The sequence below is a fragment of the Conger conger genome, chromosome 6, assembly GCF_963514075.1.
Source record: "Conger conger chromosome 6, fConCon1.1, whole genome shotgun sequence".
Classification (NCBI taxonomy): Eukaryota; Metazoa; Chordata; class Actinopteri; order Anguilliformes; family Congridae; genus Conger; species Conger conger.
Genome location: NC_083765.1, coordinates 64842515 through 64852593, shown reverse-complemented (window position 1 = coordinate 64852593; position 10079 = coordinate 64842515). Strand labels below are relative to the sequence as shown.

General features: G+C 44.7%; 4 non-coding genes across 4 annotated transcripts; all 4 read right to left on the bottom strand.

Moving 5' to 3' along the window:
* On the bottom strand, positions 1–71 carry trnag-ccc (transfer RNA glycine (anticodon CCC)). Its single transcript has one exon. It is a non-coding gene; the product is annotated as a tRNA-Gly (tRNA).
* A 2807-nt stretch (positions 72–2878) lies between these two features.
* On the bottom strand, positions 2879–2949 carry trnag-ccc (transfer RNA glycine (anticodon CCC)). The gene has a single exon. It is a non-coding gene; the product is annotated as a tRNA-Gly (tRNA).
* Positions 2950–4796: 1847 nt separating this feature from the next.
* trnag-ccc (transfer RNA glycine (anticodon CCC)) lies at positions 4797–4867 on the bottom strand. Its single transcript has one exon. It is a non-coding gene; the product is annotated as a tRNA-Gly (tRNA).
* Positions 4868–6714: 1847 nt separating this feature from the next.
* trnag-ccc (transfer RNA glycine (anticodon CCC)) lies at positions 6715–6785 on the bottom strand. Its single transcript has one exon. It is a non-coding gene; the product is annotated as a tRNA-Gly (tRNA).
* Between the last annotated feature and the right edge of the window lie 3294 nt (positions 6786–10079).

The following is a 10079-nucleotide window of genomic DNA, read 5'->3' as shown; positions in this document are numbered from 1 at the left end:
TGCGCCAGCCGGGAATCGAACCCGGGTCGCAAGAATGGGAATCTTGCATGATACCCCTACACCACTGGCACACAGAGTGGCCATGGTTTATGCCTCCTAATAAAGGGATGAGTCTGAAAACCAGACCACAATCTGTTGACAAAGGACGAGAGAATGACATGAAACATTCCCAGAAAGGGAATCCATAGCTAACAATTGGGGAGAATGCACAAAAACAAAACGACTTGACCATTATGGAAATAAGCAGCATGAAAAAGAACAGTCTATTTTCACATTTCTGATGGCACACTCAAGTAATCCAGTGACACAACCTGGATTATCTAGAGGCAAAGCAGTTCATTGGAGATTGCGATAGAGCAGAGGAGTACAGAAAGGGCTTTGAAACGTTCCAAATGTCCGGATATTTCAACACAGCCAACATTAAGGTACGTCTGGCAAAGAGAAGAAGCGGCAGCAGCCCAAAAGGGAACAGGACCCTTGCGCCAGCCCGGAATCGAACGCAGGTCGCAAGAAGGGGAATCTAACATGATACCCCAACACCACTAGCACACACCAAGGGCAATTTTTATGCCTCCTAATAATGGGATGAGTCTGAAAACCAGACCACAATCTGTTGACAAAGGACTCGAGAGAATGACATAAAACATTCCCAGAAAGGGAATCCATAGCTAACAATTGGGGAGAATGCACAGAAGCAAAACGACTTGACCATTATGGAAATAAGCAACATAAAAAAGAACAGTCTATTTTCAAGTTGCAGATGGCACACTCAAGTAATCCAATGGCACAACCTGGATTTTGTCCAGGCAAAGCAGTTCATTGGAGATTGCGATAGAGCAGAGGAGTACAGAAAGGGCTTTGAAACATGTTCCAAATGTCCGGATATTTCAAAACAGCCAACATTAAGGTACGTCTGGCAAAGAGAAGAAGCGGCAGCAGCCCAAAAGGGAACCAGACCCTTGCGCCAGCCGGGAATCGAATGCAGGACGCAAGAAGAGGAATCTAACATGATACCCCAACACCACTGGCAAACGGTACGGTTCATGTTTATGCCTTCTAATAAAGGGATGAGTCTGAAAACCAGACCACAATCTGTTGACAAAGGACGAGAGAATGACATGAAACATTCCCAGAAAGGGAATCCATAGCTAACAATTGGGGAGAATGCACAAAAACAAAACGACTTGACCATTATGGAAATAAGCAGCATGAAAAAGAACAGTCTATTTTCACATTTCTGATGGCACACTCAAGTAATCCAGTGACACAACCTGGATTATCTAGAGGCAAAGCAGTTCATTGGAGATTGCGATAGAGAAGAGGAGTACAGAAAGGGCTTTGAAACGTTCCAAATGTCCGGATATTTCAACACAGCCAACATTAAGGTACGTCTGGCAAAGAGAAGAAGCGGCAGCAGCCCAAAAGGGAACAGGACCCTTGCGCCAGCCCGGAATCGAACGCAGGTCGCAAGAAGGGGAATCTAACATGATACCCCAACACCACTAGCACACACCAAGGGCAATTTTTATGCCTCCTAATAATGGGATGAGTCTGAAAACCAGACCACAATCTGTTGACAAAGGACTCGAGAGAATGACATAAAACATTCCCAGAAAGGGAATCCATAGCTAACAATTGGGGAGAATGCACAGAAGCAAAACGACTTGACCATTATGGAAATAAGCAACATAAAAAAGAACAGTCTATTTTCAAGTTGCAGATGGCACACTCAAGAAATCAAATGGCACAACCTGGATTTTGTCCAGGCAAAGCAGTTCATTGGAGATTGCGATAGAGCAGAGGAGTACAGAAAGGGCTTTGAAACGTTCCAAATGTCCGGATATTTCAACACAGCCAACATTAAGGTATGTCTGGCAAAGAGAAGAAGCGGCAGCAGCCCAAAAGGGAACAGGACCCTTCCGCCAGCCCGGAATCGAACGCAGGTCGCAAGAAGGGGAATCTAACATGATACCCCAACACCACTAGCACACACCAAGGGCAATTTTTATGCCTCCTAATAATGGGATGAGCCTGAAAACCAGACCACAATCTGTTGACAAAGGACTAGAGAGAATGACATAAAACATTCCCAGAAAGGGAATCCATAGCTAACAATTGGGGAGAATGCACAGAAGCAAAACGACTTGACCATTATGGAAATAAGCAACATAAAAAAGAACAGTCTATTTTCAAGTTGCAGATGGCACACTCAAGTAATCCAATGGCACAACCTGGATTATGTCCAGGCAAAGCAGTTCATTGGAGATTGCGATAGAGCAGAGGAGTACAGAAAGGGCTTTGAAACGTTCCAAATGTCCGGATATTTCAACACAGCCAACATTAAGGTACGTCTGGCAAAGAGAAGAAGCGGCAGCAGCCGAAAAGGGAACCAGACCCTTGCGCCAGCCGGGAATCGAATGCGGGTCGCAAGAAGAGGAATCTAACATGATACCCCAACACCATTAGCACACACCAAGGGCTATTTTTATGCCTCCTAATAAAGGGATGAGCCTGAAAACCAGACCACAATCTGTTGACAAAGGACTAGAGAGAATGACATAAAACATTCCCAGAAAGGGAATCCATAGCTAACAATTGGGGAGAATGCACAGAAGCAAAACGACTTGACCATTATGGAAATAAGCAACATAAAAAAGAACAGTCTATTTTCAAGTTGCAGATGGCACACTCAAGTAATCCAATGGCACAACCTTGATTATGTACAGGCAAAGCAGTTCGTTGGAGATTGCGATAGAGCAGAGGAGTACAGAAAGGGCTTTGAGACGTTCCAAATGTCCGGATATTTCAACACAGCAAACATTGAGGTACGTCTGGCAAAGAGAAGAAGCGGCAGCAGCCCAAAAGGGAACAGGACCCTTGCGCCAGCCGGGAATCGAACCCAGATCGCAAGAATGGGAATCTTGCATGATACCCCTACACCACTGGCACACGCTTTCGTTTTTGTTTATGCCTTCTAATAAAGGGATGAGTCTGAAAACCAGACCACAATCTGTTGACAAAGGACGAGAGAATGACATGAAACATTCCCAGAAAGGGAATCCATAGCTAACAATTGGGGAGAATGCACAAAAACAAAACGACTTGACCATTATGGAAATAAGCAGCATGAAAAAGAACAGTCTATTTTCACATTTCTGATGGCACACTCAAGTAATCCAGTGACACAACCTGGATTATCTAGAGGCAAAGCAGTTCATTGGAGATTGCGATAGAGAAGAGGAGTACAGAAAGGGCTTTGAAACGTTCCAAATGTCCGGATATTTCAACACAGCCAACATTAAGGTACGTCTGGCAAAGAGAAGAAGCGGCAGCAGCCCAAAAGGGAACAGGACCCTTGCGCCAGCCCGGAATCGAACGCAGGTCGCAAGAAGGGGAATCTAACATGATACCCCAACACCACTAGCACACACCAAGGGCAATTTTTATGCCTCCTAATAATGGGATGAGTCTGAAAACCAGACCACAATCTGTTGACAAAGGACTCGAGAGAATGACATAAAACATTCCCAGAAAGGGAATCCATAGCTAACAATTGGGGAGAATGCACAGAAGCAAAACGACTTGACCATTATGGAAATAAGCAACATAAAAAAGAACAGTCTATTTTCAAGTTGCAGATGGCACACTCAAGAAATCAAATGCCACAACCTGGATTTTGTCCAGGCAAAGCAGTTCATTGGAGATTGCGATAGAGCAGAGGAGTACAGAAAGGGCTTTGAAACGTTCCAAATGTCCGGATATTTCAACACAGCCAACATTAAGGTATGTCTGGCAAAGAGAAGAAGCGGCAGCAGCCCAAAAGGGAACAGGACCCTTCCGCCAGCCCGGAATCGAACGCAGGTCGCAAGAAGGGGAATCTAACATGATACCCCAACACCACTAGCACACACCAAGGGCAATTTTTATGCCTCCTAATAATGGGATGAGCCTGAAAACCAGACCACAATCTGTTGACAAAGGACTAGAGAGAATGACATAAAACATTCCCAGAAAGGGAATCCATAGCTAACAATTGGGGAGAATGCACAGAAGCAAAACGACTTGACCATTATGGAAATAAGCAACATAAAAAAGAACAGTCTATTTTCAAGTTGCAGATGGCACACTCAAGTAATCCAATGGCACAACCTGGATTATGTCCAGGCAAAGCAGTTCATTGGAGATTGCGATAGAGCAGAGGAGTACAGAAAGGGCTTTGAAACGTTCCAAATGTCCGGATATTTCAACACAGCCAACATTAAGGTACGTCTGGCAAAGAGAAGAAGCGGCAGCAGCCCAAAAGGGAACCAGACCCTTGCGCCAGCCGGGAATCGAATGCGGGTCGCAAGAAGAGGAATCTAACATGATACCCCAACACCATTAGCACACACCAAGGGCTATTTTTATGCCTCCTAATAAAGGGATGAGCCTGAAAACCAGACCACAATCTGTTGACAAAGGACTAGAGAGAATGACATAAAACATTCCCAGAAAGGGAATCCATAGCTAACAATTGGGGAGAATGCACAGAAGCAAAACGACTTGACCATTATGGAAATAAGCAACATAAAAAAGAACAGTCTATTTTCAAGTTGCAGATGGCACACTCAAGTAATCCAATGGCACAACCTTGATTATGTACAGGCAAAGCAGTTCGTTGGAGATTGCGATAGAGCAGAGGAGTACAGAAAGGGCTTTGAGACGTTCCAAATGTCCGGATATTTCAACACAGCAAACATTGAGGTACGTCTGGCAAAGAGAAGAAGCGGCAGCAGCCCAAAAGGGAACAGGACCCTTGCGCCAGCCGGGAATCGAACCCAGATCGCAAGAATGGGAATCTTGCATGATACCCCTACACCACTGGCACACGCTTTCGTTTTTGTTTATGCCTTCTAATAAAGGGATGAGTCTGAAAACCAGACCACAATCTGTTGACAAAGGACGAGAGAATGACATGAAACATTCCCAGAAAGGGAATCCATAGCTAACAATTGGGGAGAATGCACAAAAACAAAACGACTTGACCATTATGGAAATAAGCAGCATGAAAAAGAACAGTCTATTTTCACATTTCTGATGGCACACTCAAGTAATCCAGTGACACAACCTGGATTATCTAGAGGCAAAGCAGTTCATTGGAGATTGCGATAGAGAAGAGGAGTACAGAAAGGGCTTTGAAACGTTCCAAATGTCCGGATATTTCAACACAGCCAACATTAAGGTACGTCTGGCAAAGAGAAGAAGCGGCAGCAGCCCAAAAGGGAACAGGACCCTTGCGCCAGCCCGGAATCGAACGCAGGTCGCAAGAAGGGGAATCTAACATGATACCCCAACACCACTAGCACACACCAAGGGCAATTTTTATGCCTCCTAATAATGGGATGAGTCTGAAAACCAGACCACAATCTGTTGACAAAGGACTCGAGAGAATGACATAAAACATTCCCAGAAAGGGAATCCATAGCTAACAATTGGGGAGAATGCACAGAAGCAAAACGACTTGACCATTATGGAAATAAGCAACATAAAAAAGAACAGTCTATTTTCAAGTTGCAGATGGCACACTCAAGAAATCAAATGCCACAACCTGGATTTTGTCCAGGCAAAGCAGTTCATTGGAGATTGCGATAGAGCAGAGGAGTACAGAAAGGGCTTTGAAACGTTCCAAATGTCCGGATATTTCAACACAGCCAACATTAAGGTATGTCTGGCAAAGAGAAGAAGCGGCAGCAGCCCAAAAGGGAACAGGACCCTTCCGCCAGCCCGGAATCGAACGCAGGTCGCAAGAAGGGGAATCTAACATGATACCCCAACACCACTAGCACACACCAAGGGCAATTTTTATGCCTCCTAATAATGGGATGAGCCTGAAAACCAGACCACAATCTGTTGACAAAGGACTAGAGAGAATGACATAAAACATTCCCAGAAAGGGAATCCATAGCTAACAATTGGGGAGAATGCACAGAAGCAAAACGACTTGACCATTATGGAAATAAGCAACATAAAAAAGAACAGTCTATTTTCAAGTTGCAGATGGCACACTCAAGTAATCCAATGGCACAACCTGGATTATGTCCAGGCAAAGCAGTTCATTGGAGATTGCGATAGAGCAGAGGAGTACAGAAAGGGCTTTGAAACGTTCCAAATGTCCGGATATTTCAACACAGCCAACATTAAGGTACGTCTGGCAAAGAGAAGAAGCGGCAGCAGCCGAAAAGGGAACCAGACCCTTGCGCCAGCCGGGAATCGAATGCGGGTCGCAAGAAGAGGAATCTAACATGATACCCCAACACCATTAGCACACACCAAGGGCTATTTTTATGCCTCCTAATAAAGGGATGAGCCTGAAAACCAGACCACAATCTGTTGACAAAGGACTAGAGAGAATGACATAAAACATTCCCAGAAAGGGAATCCATAGCTAACAATTGGGGAGAATGCACAGAAGCAAAACGACTTGACCATTATGGAAATAAGCAACATAAAAAAGAACAGTCTATTTTCAAGTTGCAGATGGCACACTCAAGTAATCCAATGGCACAACCTTGATTATGTACAGGCAAAGCAGTTCGTTGGAGATTGCGATAGAGCAGAGGAGTACAGAAAGGGCTTTGAGACGTTCCAAATGTCCGGATATTTCAACACAGCAAACATTGAGGTACGTCTGGCAAAGAGAAGAAGCGGCAGCAGCCCAAAAGGGAACAGGACCCTTGCGCCAGCCGGGAATCGAACCCAGATCGCAAGAATGGGAATCTTGCATGATACCCCTACACCACTGGCACACGCTTTCATTTTTGTTTATGCCTTCTAATAAAGGGATGAGTCTGAAAACCAGACCACAATCTGTTGACAAAGGACGAGAGAATGACTTGAAACATTCCCAGAAAGGGAATCCATAGCTAACAATTGGGGAGAATGCACAAAAACAAAACGACTTGACCATTATGGAAATAAGCAGCATGAAAAAGAACAGTCTATTTTCACATTTCTGATGGCACACTCAAGTAATCCAGTGACACAACCTGGATTATCTAGAGGCAAAGCAGTTCATTGGAGATTGCGATAGAGCAGAGGAGTACAGAAAGGGCTTTGAGACGTTCCAAATGTCCGGATATTTCAACACAGCAAACATTGAGGTACGTCTGGCAAAGAGAAGAAGCGGCAGCAGCCCAAAAGGGAACAGGACCCTTGCGCCAGCCTGGAATCGAACGCAGGTCGCAAGAAGGGGTATCTAACATGATACCCCAACACCACTAGCACACACCAAGGGCAATTTTTATGCCTCCTAATAATGGGATGAGTCTGAAAACCAGACCACAATCTGTTGACAAAGGACGAGAGAATGACATGAAACATTCCCAGAAAGGGAATCCATAGCTAACAATTGGGGAGAATGCACAAAAACAAAACGACTTGACCATTAAGGAAAGAAGCAGCATAAAAAAGAACAGTCTATTTTCACATTTCAGATGGCACACTCAAGTACTCCAATGGCACAACCTGGATTATCTAGAGGCAATGCAGTTCATTGGAGATTGCGATACAGCAGAGGAGTACAGAAAGGGCTTTGAAACGTTCCAAATGTCCGGATATTTCAACACAGCCAACATTAAGGTACGTCTGGCAAAGAGAAGAAGCGGCAGCAGCCCAAAAGGGAACCAGACCCTTGCGCCAGCCGGGAATCGAATGCAGGACGCAAGAAGAGGAATCTAACATGATACCCCAACACCACTGGCAAACGGTACGGTTCATGTTTATGCCTTCTAATAAAGGGATGAGTCTGAAAACCAGACCACAATCTGTTGACAAAGGACGAGAGAATGACATGAAACATTCCCAGAAAGGGAATCCATAGCTAACAATTGGGGAGAATGCACAAAAACAAAACGACTTGACCATTATGGAAATAAGCAGCATGAAAAAGAACAGTCTATTTTCACATTTCTGATGGCACACTCAAGTAATCCAGTGACACAACCTGGATTATCTAGAGGCAAAGCAGTTCATTGGAGATTGCGATAGAGAAGAGGAGTACAGAAAGGGCTTTGAAACGTTCCAAATGTCCGGATATTTCAACACAGCCAACATTAAGGTACGTCTGGCAAAGAGAAGAAGCGGCAGCAGCCCAAAAGGGAACAGGACCCTTGCGCCAGCCCGGAATCGAACGCAGGTCGCAAGAAGGGGAATCTAACATGATACCCCAACACCACTAGCACACACCAAGGGCAATTTTTATGCCTCCTAATAATGGGATGAGTCTGAAAACCAGACCACAATCTGTTGACAAAAGACTCGAGAGAATGACATAAAACATTCCCAGAAAGGGAATCCATAGCTAACAATTGGGGAGAATGCACAGAAGCAAAACGACTTGACCATTATGGAAATAAGCAACATAAAAAAGAACAGTCTATTTTCAAGTTGCAGATGGCACACTCAAGAAATCAAATGGCACAACCTGGATTTTGTCCAGGCAAAGCAGTTCATTGGAGATTGCGATAGAGCAGAGGAGTACAGAAAGGGCTTTGAAACGTTCCAAATGTCCGGATATTTCAACACAGCCAACATTAAGGTACGTCTGGCAAAGAGAAGAAGCGGCAGCAGCCCAAAAGGGAACCAGACCCTTGCGCCAGCCGGGAATCGAATGCAGGACGCAAGAAGAGGAATCTAACATGATACCCCAACACCACTGGCAAACGGTACGGTTCATGTTTATGCCTTCTAATAAAGGGATGAGTCTGAAAACCAGACCACAATCTGTTGACAAAGGACGAGAGAATGACATGAAACATTCCCAGAAAGGGAATCCATAGCTAACAATTGGGGAGAATGCACAAAAACAAAACGACTTGACCATTATGGAAATAAGCAGCATGAAAAAGAACAGTCTATTTTCACATTTCTGATGGCACACTCAAGTAATCCAGTGACACAACCTGGATTATCTAGAGGCAAAGCAGTTCATTGGAGATTGCGATAGAGAAGAGGAGTACAGAAAGGGCTTTGAAACGTTCCAAATGTCCGGATATTTCAACACAGCCAACATTAAGGTACGTCTGGCAAAGAGAAGAAGCGGCAGCAGCCCAAAAGGGAACAGGACCCTTGCGCCAGCCCGGAATCGAACGCAGGTCGCAAGAAGGGGAATCTAACATGATACCCCAACACCACTAGCACACACCAAGGGCAATTTTTATGCCTCCTAATAATGGGATGAGTCTGAAAACCAGACCACAATCTGTTGACAAAGGACTCGAGAGAATGACATAAAACATTCCCAGAAAGGGAATCCATAGCTAACAATTGGGGAGAATGCACAGAAGCAAAACGACTTGACCATTATGGAAATAAGCAACATAAAAAAGAACAGTCTATTTTCAAGTTGCAGATGGCACACTCAAGAAATCAAATGGCACAACCTGGATTTTGTCCAGGCAAAGCAGTTCATTGGAGATTGCGATAGAGCAGAGGAGTACAGAAAGGGCTTTGAAACGTTCCAAATGTCCGGATATTTCAACACAGCCAACATTAAGGTATGTCTGGCAAAGAGAAGAAGCGGCAGCAGCCCAAAAGGGAACAGGACCCTTCCGCCAGCCCGGAATCGAACGCAGGTCGCAAGAAGGGGAATCTAACATGATACCCCAACACCACTAGCACACACCAAGGGCAATTTTTATGCCTCCTAATAATGGGATGAGCCTGAAAACCAGACCACAATCTGTTGACAAAGGACTAGAGAGAATGACATAAAACATTCCCAGAAAGGGAATCCATAGCTAACAATTGGGGAGAATGCACAGAAGCAAAACGACTTGACCATTATGGAAATAAGCAACATAAAAAAGAACAGTCTATTTTCAAGTTGCAGATGGCACACTCAAGTAATCCAATGGCACAACCTGGATTATGTCCAGGCAAAGCAGTTCATTGGAGATTGCGATAGAGCAGAGGAGTACAGAAAGGGCTTTGAAACGTTCCAAATGTCCGGATATTTCAACACAGCCAACATTAAGGTACGTCTGGCAAAGAGAAGAAGCGGCAGCAGCCGAAAAGGGAACCAGACCCTTGCGCCAGCCGGG